Consider the following 14612-nt stretch of genomic DNA (forward strand, 5'->3'; position numbering starts at 1 on the left):
CACAACAACTGGAAGAACAGGCCTACCCAGCGCGGGGGGCATAGTGTGACCTGCCACTCCTCCTACCTCCCTCCCCCGCACCGTGAAGGGCAGTTACCACCCTCTTAAAGGAGCTCAGGAAGAAGGGGAATAGCCCCATCATAGAGCATTTATACAAAACTGAAGGCACGGTGATTATTTAGACGAAAACACCTGTCGGAAACTCCGAAGAGGTGTAGGGAAATGTGGGAAGAATGACTATACAAATCGAAAACCTTTTTCCAAGCCAGGTTTTTTCCCTAAACCACGGGTTATAACCTCTAGCAGATTGTGGAGTGATTTTGGTAGATTGAGACCACCACTCGTGTGTGTGTGTGTGTGTGTGTGTATGTGATCGGTAGGAAGACAATAGAACACGCAGAGTGTGTCACGTGTAAACAAGTTGTTCTGAGAAATTTTTATTGCAGTCTTGTAGCCATGTGTCCCTAGCAGTGATATAGAGTGTATTTCTTTAATGTGGCTCTGATCAAACAGAAAGTTTGAGAAACACTGTTCTCTGCAAAGGGACATTCAGGAATAACAATCATGCATTGTGTGCATGCTGGCCTTACTCCCAGAATCAGAAGGGCATTGCAGATTACAGCATTCTTCTGGCTGGTCCCATGCTACGGAAATCACTATCCCTAGCTTTTAGACTGGCATATGTACAGTAACTTAGTGAATCCCTGTCTTCAGTTGAAAAAACTGGAGGAAGGAGTATCTGTCAGAAAGTAAGTACATAAAACCTTGCATAATACACACTCATGTTAAAGTAGCCTACAAAACAGTGGTTTCCTAGGTGTTTACTTAATATGAACTGGGAGTTGCCTAATACAGATCACAAGAATCACAAGGTGTGTGTGTGTGGAGAGGTGTTCAACTGCCTAAATTTTGTTAAAGTGGAGCTTCTACTAAATTCTCAATTTACCACATAGACATTTTCATTATCTCCTGTAACAGTTAGGCAATTTGGTATGCACCAAGGATACAAAGATAAAAACAGATCACAATCCCTGATTTCCAAAGGTTGTCAGACGAGGAAAAATATGAAAAAAAATTATAAATATGTTAAGTGTCACGTTAGAGATATGAACACATTTTGTGCTGTGATAGCACACAAAAAAGAAAATAGTTTTGTCTGGAACTTATTTTTAAGTATTTATTATTAGAAAGAAGGATGGAGAATGTGAGAGAGAGAAAGAGAGCAAGAGTCGGGGGATGGACAGGGAGAAGCAGACTCCCCACTGAGCAGGGAGACCTATGTGAGGCTCAATCCCAGGACCCTGAGACCTGAAAAGGAGATGAGCAGAAAGCAGATCCTTAACTGACTGAGCCACCCAGGTATCCCTGTCTGGACTTTCTATTAGGGCTTGACAGAAGATGACTTTGTAGCTAAAGCTTAATGGACCAGGGGCGCCTGGGTGGCTCAGTGGGTTAAAGCCTCTGCTTTTGGCTCAGGTCATGATCCCAGGGTCCTGGGATCGAGCCCCATGTCAGGCTTTCTGCTCAGCAGGGAGCCTGCTTCCCCCCCCCCATCTGCCTGCCTCTCTGCCTGCCTCTCTGCCTACTTGTGATCTCTCTCTGTCAAATAAATAAATAAAATCTTTAAAAAAATAAAATAAAATAAAGCTTAATGGACCAGACAAAGAACCGTGAGAAGGACAAGAGAGAAAATCACTAATTCACTAATAAATTGCATAGTAATGTAAAAGTGTTAGGAACTATGGAAGAAGGTGTATCATCTTGGAGTTTATAGCAATGAAGGAAGAGCATGCAAGGTTAAAGGAAAGATATATTTAGGAAATAGATTACAGTTCAGAGGAGAATAAGAATGACCAATTGGGCAACATATTCTAAAAGGTACCTGCACTCCATTGTTTATAGCAGCTACATCCACAATAGCCAAACTGTGCAAGAGCCCAGATGTCTGCCGACAAATGATTGGATAAAAATGTGGTATATATATATACAATGGAATATTATTCAGTCCTTAAAAAAATGAAATCTTGCCATTTGCAATGACATGGATAGAACTAGAGGGTATTATGTTAAACAAAATAAATCAATCAGAGAAAGACAATTATCATATGATTTCACTCATATGTGGAACTTAAGAAACAAAACAAAATAGTAGGGAAAGAGGGAAAAATAAAACAAGATGAAATCAGAGAGGGAGACAAACCATAAAGACTCAGGAAACAAACGGAAGGTTGCTGGACGGATGGGAGGTGATGAGAAAGAGATGGGGTGACTAAGTGATGGACATTAAGGGGGGCATGTGATATAATGAACACTGGGTGTTATATAAGACTGACAAATCACTGAACTCTACCTCTGGAAGTAATAATACACTACATGTTAATTAAATTTAAGTAAATTAAAAAATAAAAATTAAAAAATTAATTTTAGCTATTCATAAAGTCCGTCAGGTAAAGACCACTAGGGACAAACCTGTAACCCAACAAAGCTAAGTTCATTAACTTGTTACAGAAAGGATACCAGAGAGCAGAGGAATTATGGGCATGTCTCAAAGAAAAAAAAGGAAGAAATGGGGGTCATTATAGTATTAGAAGAAGGGAGGAGTTTAGGTAGAATTGAAATGAAACCGTATTTAATAAGCTCATAGCAAATCAGATCTGTATTTGAAGGGATTAATACCAGATCTGAGTTGAGAAGCATCTTCTGGGTTCTATTCCCTTGGAAACATAAATTTAACATTAATGTAGAATATTGTGCCCAAAACCCCTTATCCGAACCTCTGCACTGTAAAGATATGTTGTCTCGCGAACATGAGTTCGAACAACAGAGTTTCTGACAACTTAAGGTTTTAGAGAGCAAAGTTCCTCAGCACTATGCCCTTTGATAATTAACCAAAACAAATTTTCAGGATCACAAAATAGTTAATAACTAAGAAAAATGTTATTTTATTGGAAGATATCCAAGACCTCTGATTTTTAAATCTCATTCAACAATTAGGCAGAGAGAAGAGGGGCCAGGAGAGTTGGGGAATCCAGAAATCCTCCTGAAGAGATATTGTGCTAGTCAGCCTCCAGCATTGTTCACAATGATCCTTATTTCTGGTACTCATGCCCGATATAATCTCCCTCCTATCAGGATGAGTCCTTGTGACCAAAAGGGTGTGGCGAAGGTGACAGAACGCAACTTCTGAGACCAGATCATAAAAGACACTGTGGCTTCCACCTCCCTCTCTTGGATTGCTTGCTTTTGGGGAAGCCAGCTGTCATAAAGTGCACTCAAACAGTCCTCGAGAAGAATCAAGGATTCCAGAAAGAGCCAATGCCTGCTTACCAGCCTTGGAAGCAGATCTTCCATCCCCATGGATGAATGCAAACTTATGAAGATTCCAAGCCACAACGTTCCGCCAAGAAGCTCTTAAATTCCTGACTCATAAAAACTTTGTGGGAGACAATAAATGTTTACCATTGTCTTAAGCCACTAAATTTGAGGGTAATTTGTTATGCAGCTGATGTGATTTGGGTCAGGCCTCCAAAAATAGAAGAAAGGTGCTTTAGGAAAAGATATAATAGGAGCAAAGATACAGACACTAGAAGGTACAAAGCAAGATGATTAAGTACGGTGTTGGACGGAGGTTCATGAAGCGGTGCTAAATGAGACAAAAGCTTGAAATGTTTAATGGAGGTCAATTTTTGGAAGATCTAAAACACCCAGTTAACCAGGTGAGATTTTATTCTGCAATAAAAGGAGGGAGTCCAGGTTTGGAGGAAGAGTGGTAACCTCAGCTATTATTTAAAGAGACTGTGCCAGTGGCGATGTGTAGGATGGATTGAAGGAAGAAATATCAAGCAGAGAAACCAGTCTGGACACTCTTGAAATAATCTAGGTGAAAGATTGTAAACACCTACTCAGGCAGCACAGAGCAAACAGGAAGGAAAGCACTTTGTGGAATCAAATTGGATGGGCATCGTGAGATTGTTATTTAACAGGAAGGAAAATTTTAAATTCACTCTGAGATTTCCTGGTTGAGCACCAGAGAGGAGGATATTATTTACCTGAGGGCAGGAGCACAGAAGTGAAACATTTTTTTCAGGGAAGATAATGAGAGGCAAATGAATAATTCTTCACTAGATCCTCATCACCAAGGTAAACTCCAAGATCCTTAGCAACTTACACAAAGCTAGTTATGAGATCAGCTCTACCTACCTCTCTGAATTCCTATCCTGACACTCCTCCCCTCGAACAGATGTATTCCACCACTGCCTAGAAGACAAATGCATACTGCTATTCCGCTCCGTGGTCTTCCCTAGAATATTCTATTCCTTCTGCCAGAAATACCAATCCTTTCCTACCCTAACATCCTCACTCTCAACTCAGTCTATCTTTTAAAATGAAACTCTGATGGTCTCCTACTCCAAACTGTCTTTTCTGATCATGTTCCCCAAGCCCCCACCTCTTACCAAGTAAATCCCTTCCTCCCTTTTGCTGCTTCTGTCTCATATCTAATTCTACTAATGTATAGCAGGGTCTTACTTTTATTTTTTTAAGATTTATTCATTTATTTGACAGAGAAAGAGCATGAGCATGGAGGGTGGGAGAAGCAGGCTCCCTGCTAAGCACCGAGCCCATGCAGGGCTCAATGCTGGCTCCATGCAGGGCTCAATCCCAGGACCCTGGGATCATGATCTGAGCTCAAGGCAGACACTTAACCAATGACCTACCCAGGCATTCCTACAGTAAGGTGTTTCTTAAGAGAAACTGGCATTCATTTCTCTGACAAGGTAAACACCTCAAGTCACCAGGAAAAATTCATCTTTTTCATCTTTGCTTAAAGAAGAATCACTTTTTGGTGGGTTGCATTGTTGGTAGGAGTGCAAACCAGTGCAGCCACTATGGAAAACAATATGGAGTTACCTCAAAAGTTAAAAATAGAACTACAGTATGATCCAGTAATTGCACTTCTATTTACCCAGAAAACCCCACCAAAAACACTAATTCAACAGGATACATGCATCCCTATGTTCATTGCAGCATTATTTACAGTAGCCAGACCATGGAAGCTGCCCAAGTGTCCATCGATAGATGAATGGATAAAGAAGAGGTGGGATATATATATATCCCACCTCTTCTTTATATATATATGTATATATATACATTTATATACATTTCAGCTATTAAAAAAAAGAATGAGATCTTGCCATTTGCAACAAAATGTATAGAGCTAGAGAGTATAATCTTAAGCAAAATAATTTAGTCAGAGAAAGACAAATACTATATGATCTCACTTATAATGAGGAATTTAAGAAACAAAACAAAGAACAAAGGAAATAAAGGTGGTAGAGTGACCAAGGCATGGACTCTCAAGGGTTCTCTATGCTTGGACATTATTCTCAAAGATCTTGGGTAGTTCCTAGATGACTGAATTGGGATGGCCTTCCTGGCTTAGCCTCATACTGTGTTGGAATCACCTCTCCCTATAGGCACAGGGCACTGTGGTTGAACTAATTCACCAGCTCAGTCTTCCTACACCTCCTGAAGAGTTTCTCTTTAGGACAGTGAGCTAGTAAGATAAGACTACCTCAGTGTTGTAAAGGCTCTAATAATGTTGAAACCCAAAAGGAAAGCGGTCAAGATTTTAATCGGTACCTAACTCTCCTTCCAGTCATAACAGTAAGAGGGTTTCTCAATGATTCTTTTTTAAAAATCATTTTATTTTATTTTATTTTACTTTATCTATTTTATTTATTTCATCATGATAGGTGTACTCTTTAATCCCCATACCCTATTTCACCCATCCCTCCCCTACCCACTTCCCTTCTCATAACCATCGGTTTGTTCTCTACAGTTCTGTTCTAGAGTCTGTTTCTTGGGGTGTCTGGGTGGCTCAGTGGGTTAAAGCCTCTGCGGCTCAGGTCGTGATCCAAGGGTCCTGGGATTGAGCCCCGAAACAGGCTCTCTGCAGGGAGCCTGCTTCCCTTCTCTCTCTGCCTGCCTCTCTGCCTACCTGTGATCTCTCTGTCAAATAAATAAATAAAATCTTAAAAAAAAAAAAAGAGTCTGTTTCTTGGTATCTCTCTTTAGAAAAATAAATGATAGGAAATGATATGTGACTTTATTCCAGACTGTTCATGCAAGTCATTGTGATGAAAACCACATGCACTTACAATTGTGCTTTCTGTTTATTTACAGTAAGTACATTCTCGGGCCCTATACATTGTTGGCACAGAGCAGAGTCTCAGTAAATGTTCATTAAACTGAACAAACTGATTTTGAGGAGCTAAAAGGAATGCCTGGTGGAAATGGACATTCCCAGCAGGTAATCAAAGAATTAAGAGCAAGTTTTTAGGGAAAACTGATCAGTGCTAAACATTTATTTATATGAAAATATTTATTAATGACTTACTGTGTGCCAGGAACTAGGGCCACTGGTGAGAAAAACAGAACAGTCTTCACCCAGAACAGTGTTTTTTTTTTCCCTCTCTGCAGGGAGCCTGCTTCCCTTCTCTCTCTGCCTGCCTCTCTGCCTGCTTGTGATTTCTCTGTCAAATAAATAAATAAAATCTTTAAAAAAAAAAAAAAGAGGCAATATGGAAATCTGGAGGCATGAGGATCACAGAAGTCAAGATGCAAGAGAGTTTCCAGAAGGGTATAGGAATGGTAATTGAAATTATCAGGAAGTATTGAAGATCCATTTCTTTATGAAGGCTTTTCTGGACTCTCCTTTCCTTCCCTCAATATTCTCCCAATGCACCCTGTTCAGATTTCTGTCACAGCTGTTACAGTGTTTATTTATTTAAATGGAAGGAACCATTACAAGGGAAGAAACCAAGTCTTATTTTTCTTAAATTCTGTATCATCTGAAAGAAAAAAAAAGACTTGGATCCACACCTCATACTGCAAATGGAATAATTTCTAAATTGCTCAAAGAATAACTAAGAAGAAAAATATATAAGGAAACCGTAAAACTGTGATTAAAAAAGAGGAAAGAATTCTTCATGAAATAATGATCTTATAATCTTAGCATGGGGAACACCTTTACAAGTATTAAAATCCGAAAGCTATAGAAGAAAAAAAATACATGTTTGGCTACTTAAAAATAATTTCCTCATAAGCAAACCAAACCAAAACGAAACAAAACATTGTGAACAGGGCAGAAAGAAAACTGTAGGAAAAAGTTGCACCTTATTTCATAGACTAGTGGTTTATTTCCTAAGAATACCTTCAAATCAGTTAAAAAAAATAGCCATAATCTGAATAGGAAAATTGGTAAATAATATGAAATATAGTCTATGGAATAAAAATTAAAATTAATATGAAAAGATGCTTTTATCACACATAGTTATAGATACAAAAGAAAACTACCCTAAAATACAACTCTCACTTACCAAATGGCAAAGATCCCAAAGTTTGATAATACATTACATAATTTTTTATTAATATTTCAGAAAGACATGTAAATTAGTACAAATTATAGAACAATTGATCAATAGCTTAAAAATAGAAATGCATATATCCTATGACTCAGTAATTTACTTCAGGAATTGATTCTTTAGATGTACTCTCACATAACTGAAATGTCATAGATATAAGGTATCTTTGTAAAAGCAAAGAATTGGGAACATGCTTTAATTCCCATCAGTGGAGGACTGATTAGATAATGTAATGGAATATTTATTATACATCCATGAAAAGAATGAAGCAATTCCATATATGCTAATATGGAATGATCTCAAAATATAACATTAAGCAGGAAAAAGAGCCAAGAGCAGAACAGTATGTTAGTATGTTGCCATTCATTAAAGGAATAGAGAGGAAGTAATATAAGCTTATTTGCTTATAGATGAATATAGTGTCTTTGGAAGGATACTCATGAAGATGATGATATTGACTTGACTGTAGGAAGGGCAATTGAATGGGGGTGGGAGGCAGGAAAAAATAGTTGCACTGAATAAATTTGTATCTTTTAAGTTTTTAACCATATAATACATCATCTATCATATTTAAGAAACAATTCTAATGAGGTGAATTCACATAATAAAATTAACCAAACTCAACAATTCTGTGGCATTTAGAACAATCACAAGATTATGTAACTACCACCTCTACTTAGATCTAAAATATTTTCATCATCCCAAAAGAAGATCCCATACACATTAAGCAGTAGCTCCACACTGTTCCCACCTCCCAGCCTCTGGCAACTACTAATCTGTTTTCTATCTCTATGGATTTATCTATTCCAGATATTTCACATAAATAGAATTATCTATTCCAGATATTTCACATAAATAGAATCATCCATCATGTGACATTTTGTGTCTGGACTCTTTTAACTAGCACACTGTTTTCATGGTGTATCTACATTGTAGCATTTATTAGTACTTCAATATTTTTATGGTTGAATAATAGTCTATGTTATGAATAGATTACATTTTATTTATTTACCCACTCATCAGCTAATGGACATTTGGACATTGTGAATAGTGCTGCTATGACAGGTATGTAGATGTTTTCAGAAGTATTACTTCTAAATATCTATACTGAATACCTGTTTTCAAATTCTTTGAGATATACACCTAGAATAGAATTACTTGGACATATGGTAATTCTATGTTAATTTTTTTAAAGTTAGCTCTTGACCAAACAAGGAGTAATTCTATGTTAATTTTTTTTTAAAGTAAGCTCTTCACCAAACAAGGGGTTTGAACTCATGACCCTGAGATTAAGATTTGCATGCTCTATAGACTGAGCAGGCCAGCTGCCCCACATATGTTAAATATTTTGAGGAGCCACCAAATTCCTTTTCACATCAGCTGAATTATTTTATATTCCCACCAACAGTGAAAGAGGGTTTTGATATCTCCCCATTCTCATCAACAACTGTTATTTGTTTGCTTTTATTATAGCAATCTCTGTGAATGTGAATTGTGTTAATGGTTTGCATTTTCCTAATTATTATCTTTTCGTGCACTTGTTGGCCATTTGTGCATCTTCCTTGGAGAAATGTCTTTCAGGTCGTTCACCCCTTTAAAAATTAGGTTGTCTTTTTGTTGTTGAATCATAAGAGTTCTTTATATTTTCTGGTTTCTAGATCCTTATTAGGTATATGGTTTGCAAATAGAGTTTTCCGTTCTTTAGGTTGTCTTTTCACTTTCTTAATAATGTCCCTTAATGCACCGAAGTTTTTAATCTTGATCAAGTCAAATTCATCTATTTTCCCTTTGTTTCTTGTGCTTTTGGTGACATATCTAAGAATTCACTGTCAAATAAGTCCAAGGTTGTGAAGATTTATCCCCTATGTTTCCTCCTAAATGTTGTCTTGTTTTAGCTCCTACATTTGGATCTTTGGTGCATTTTGAATTAGTTAATTTTTGCACACGCTGTGAAGTATTTTCCTAATTTAATTCTCATTTCATTTATCTAATTTGCATGTAGATCTCCAGTTATCTCAGAACTATTTTGAACCTATTATATTTTTAAAATGAAATTTAAATACAAAACAAACAGATCAACTTAGTCTTTTTTCCTTTGCAGTGTCAGAATTCTGGAGTCTCATAAACCACAAAGGCATTGTAGAAGTGCCTCCATTTATCAGTCCTCTGTCTGCACTAGCTGTGACTGAAGTGTCATTGTGTCAGCCTACACAGTTCTGTCCACACCAGGAGATCTTGGATAAGGCTAGGATCTTCTGACCTAGCGTCCAGCTGGACCTGGTACACGCTGCAGCTAACCCTGTCTCCTCCGGTCTCTGGCAGCATGTTTTTATTCTCCTCAAACTTCAGTCTCAGTTTAGACTTTGACAATCAAAAGTCATGCAGCCCTCTTGCTAAGCCCAACTGTGTCACTGAAGCATAGAACTTGCTCCCTGAATAGAAGAAGGGAATGGAGAAACTGGAGAAAGAAAACAAAAACTGACATCTCAAGAAATTATCCTGCTATACATGTATTGGGAATCTACAAGAAAATATGGGGGAATTCCTCTATAACCTAGGTATCAATAAAGGCTTTCTAACTATGACTAAATATCCAGATGCAATAAATGAAAAAAAAAGAAAAATATAAGTAATAAAAATCTTTAAGCTTTGATATGTCAAAAAATTGTATGAGACTGATGTGCTTCCTACTGTGCTAAGAAGGCACTTGATACGTCAAAAAACAGTATAAGCACAGTCAAAAGACAAAAGACAAACTAGAAGAACATATTTGCAACCTACTTTGCAGATAATGGGCTAATATCTCTAATTTATAACTTTTTAAAATTTTAGGGGAAAAATATTATAGAAAAATGGACAAATGACAAAAACAAACAATTTACAATAATATAAAAATGGCCTTTAAACATATTGAAAGATGTTTGACTTCACTCAAAAGAGAAATGCAAAATAAACTCTACTGAAATATATTTCTTACCCTTACATTAGCAAAAATTGAAAAGCTTGACAATGTGACTCTGTGGCAAGACTATGGGGAAAACAGACACCCTTTATATCACTGTGGGAATGAAAAAAATTATGGGAAATTTGGTAATACAGAAACAAATACAAAATGATACATACATATATGCCTTGACCTGACAATCTTACTTCTAGGAATTTAGATGCAGAAGAAGTAGAAATACTTTCAGAAATTAAAAAAAAATATGTGTGCACAGTATTATTTCTTGAAGCATGATTTGAAGTTATAAAATAATGGAAACTAATCAAATATTCAAGCATAGGACATTGAAAAATCTTTGACACAGAAACACAATGAATTCTATGCAGCTGTAAAAAAAAAATAGCAGAGATGATCTTGAAACACTAAAAGGGAGTTATTTCAGGAGTTACCATTAAGTTAAAAATAAAAAGCATAAGAACTTAAATAGGATGCTATCTTTTATGCACAAAAGAAGGGAAAAATGGGGTATATACATACATTTGCTTATCTTTACAAAAAGAAACACTAACAGAAAAACCAGATAACTAAAATTGGCAGTATGCAGAGGTTGGGAAGAAATATGGTGGAAGGGATGTGACAGGAGTATCACTTCTCTGAGAATCCCTTTTTTGCCTTGTTTTGGATCTTGAAAGCATATATATGTTCTACACATTCAAAAATTAAATTTGACCACTAAGAATGGGGGAAAATGAAAAACTGAAAGCAAAAGAAAAGACATGAATCTAATTGTATTTCAAATGAATACCATAACCACACTGTAAGGAAAAAGAATAAGGAAGAAAAGAGCCAAGGAAGGAAAGAAAGAAGGAGCCAAGTAACATGTTTGACTATACACCCTTAGTCTTGGGCAAGGTGGAGCACAGGTAAGAATTACAAGTGAATCTTGAGCTCATGTTAGAGTTTTGTTTATTGTAGTAGTATCAGCAATGTGATTCTAAGTTATTTTAAAGGTTTTATTTTATTTTACTTTATTTATTTGACAGACAGAGATCACAAGTAGGCAGAGAGGCAGGCAGAGAGAAAGGGAAGCAGGCTCCCTGCTGAGCAGAGAGCTCTATGCGGGGCTCCATCCCAGGACCCTGGGATCATGAACTAAGCTGAAGGCAGAGGCTTTAACCCACTGAGCCACCCAGGTGCCCCCTAAATTATTTTAGAATATATTACAAGACTGAGCTAATATACTGGTGTTGTGGGGAGCTAGATCTTATGGAGGAAGGAGAGACATGCAAATAGGGAATGGAAGAAGACTAGAAAGCACTTTGCAGGGATGGCTGGAATTGGAGATCTCAAGCATGAATTTATGATTTCTAAAAAATATATATGGTGTATATATATATATAAAAGTGTGTGTATAAGTCTCTATGTAAATGATTTACAGGTGTACATTTGTATATGTGTATATATACACTTGGTATATCTTAATTCTGTCCACTGAAAGGGCCAAGAAGCAAAGATGCTCTGGTAACAATGATAATACCTGGTACCTAGATTTTGATCTTTAATATTATTCTTCACTAAGATGAACCAGTGCTCCTCAAAGACATGGCTAATTCCATGCATGGAGCAAGGTAAATGAGAGTCTGGAATGGCTAGTTATGTCAGAAAATAAGAAATGGTGGGACGCCTGGGTGGCTCAGTTGGTTAAGCAGCTGCCTTCGGCTCAGGTCATGATCCCAGCGTCTTGGGATCGAGTCCCACATTGGGTTCCTTGCTTGGCAGGGAGCCTGCTTGTCCCTCTGCCTCTGCCTGCCACTCTTTCTGCCTGTGCTCGCTCTCGCTTCTCTCTCTATGACAAATAAATAAATAAAATCTTTAAAAAAAAAAAAAAGAAAGAAGAAATGGTAAAAAAAAAAAAAAAAAAGATGAGATGTCAGAACACAAGAGCCTCTTGAAGAGACTCTTCTAGCCAAATCTGGGATAATTTGTGTACCAAAATAAGTACAGCAATGAACTGCAAGTCATTGAAGAAATAGAATTAATGAGTTCATACCTATAATAAATAAATAAGCAAACAGAGGACAGGGCTCTTGATTATAGTTGAAAGCTGGGGGCCAACTGATAAATATGGAGGAGTACACAAGTTGGAAGATTATCATTTTGCAATAATCATTAGTTAAGTTTGAATCAGGCAAAATCACCAATGGACACTCAATCTAGGAGGATATTTTGATAAGGGACAGGATATTTTCATAATCCTAAATGAGCTCCCCAAGACGACCTATTAGTTACAACAGTGAAAAAAAAATGGTGATTTTAGAGACTAAATTGGACAAGATCTAGACTGGAGAATCCAAATTAATGTCACCACTGTGGGAGAGGTGAATATCTCATGCCTCTAAATACGCTATCCGAGGATACAATATCTCCTATGCAGTATTTTGGTGTTGAATGTATAACGTGAATGTGATTATGAAGATACATCAGAACAACCCCAAATGAGGAACATTTTTTTAAAACAAGAAAGGAGTACCATATTTGTGAAAAATGTCAGTGTCATAAAGACAAAGAGAGGCTCTAGAAATATTCCAGATTAAAGGAGGCTAAAAAGAGGCAACCATTAAAAGCAATAGCTAACCCTAAATTGGATTTTGTTGTTTTGGGGGTGCAGATTAGTATGACTTTCTTAAGGACATTGGGCCAATAATTAAGCCAATAACTGATAAAGTTGGAATATGATTGGTAGATTAGAGTATTACATAGATGTTAAATTCACTGAAATTTGTAACTATATAAATGGTCCCTAACTTATGATGTTTTGACTTACAATCTTTCAACTTTACGATGGTGTAAAAGTGATATACATTCAGTAGAAACTGTACTTTGAGTATTAGATTTTTATCTTCTTCTGGGCTAGCAATACATGAAATAATCCTGTCTTACGACCTGGGCAGCAACCACCACAGCTCCCAGGCAGGTGGGATCATGTAATCACAAGTGTGGACAAGTGATACACTGACAAATATTCTGTACCCGAGTAACCATTCTGTTTTTCACTTTCAGTATAGTACTCAATAAATTACATAGGTAATTCATTAAGTACTTAAGATATTACAACATAAGATATTACAACACTTTACTATAAAACAATATTTGTGTTAGATGATTTTGCCCAGCTGTAGGCTGATGTATTTTGAGCATGTTCAATGTAGGCTAGGCTAAGCTACGGTGTTCAGCAAGTTAGGAGTATTAAATGCTTTTTAAATTTATAATGTCTTCAACTTATGATGGGCTTACCAGAATATAACCCGGTCATAGGCCAAGGAAGATCTGTATTACGATTCTATTAGAGAATATCCATACTCTAAGGGAACATAAACTGAACTTTTTAGTAGTAAAGTGCCATCATTTGGGGGTAAAAGATCAAATGGTGCAGGAAAACACACACACGCACACACAATAGAGAATACATGCACAAATGATAAAGCAGAAGTTAAATATTTACAGTAGATAAATCTGGATAAAGGGTATATGAGTGTTTTTCTGTCATTTTAATTTTTGCGAGTTTTGGTAAGTTTGAAATTCTTTCAAAATAAGACATTTTTTAAAGAAGAAAAGTTAAAGACTAACTCAAGAATATCCATAGCAACTTTTTCCATAACAGCCTTTAACTAGAAAACTCAGGAGTCGTCCGCAGGAGACTGAGTAAACAGATTGTGGCATAGCCACATGATGCGACGCTGTTCAACAGCAAAAGGAAGAACTGCTGAAAAGCACAGCAACATGGATGAAGCTCAGAAACACTGAGCGAAAGAACATTCACACATGCACAAAACATACTACTTGATTCAATGAATATGAAGTGCAAGAGCAGGGAAAATAAATTTATGATAGATGTCAGAAGGTTGCATTTGGAGATGGGGTAAATTGATGGGGAGATAGTGTGTGAGAACTTTCTGGATGATGAAAATGTTCTATATTTTGCTTGGGGTGGTAGTCTCACAGATATTTACAAATGTCCTAAACTCATCAAACTGAACATTTTAGACTGTGCCTTTTATGTTGCATAAATTGTACTCTAATTAAATGAATGAATGAAAAACAAACAATCTAATTATTTTCAGGGAGATATCTAAAGGTAAATTCAGGTTGAACAAGAGGTTGCATCCACTTGAACATCAGCGGAATTTGTTTCAGAGTTAGGACTACTGTGTCCTGAGAAAGACCTGGAGTATCTAAAAATATGA

Source organism: Lutra lutra, chromosome 4 (assembly GCF_902655055.1).
Source record: "Lutra lutra chromosome 4, mLutLut1.2, whole genome shotgun sequence".
Lineage (NCBI taxonomy): Eukaryota > Metazoa > Chordata > Mammalia > Carnivora > Mustelidae > Lutra > Lutra lutra.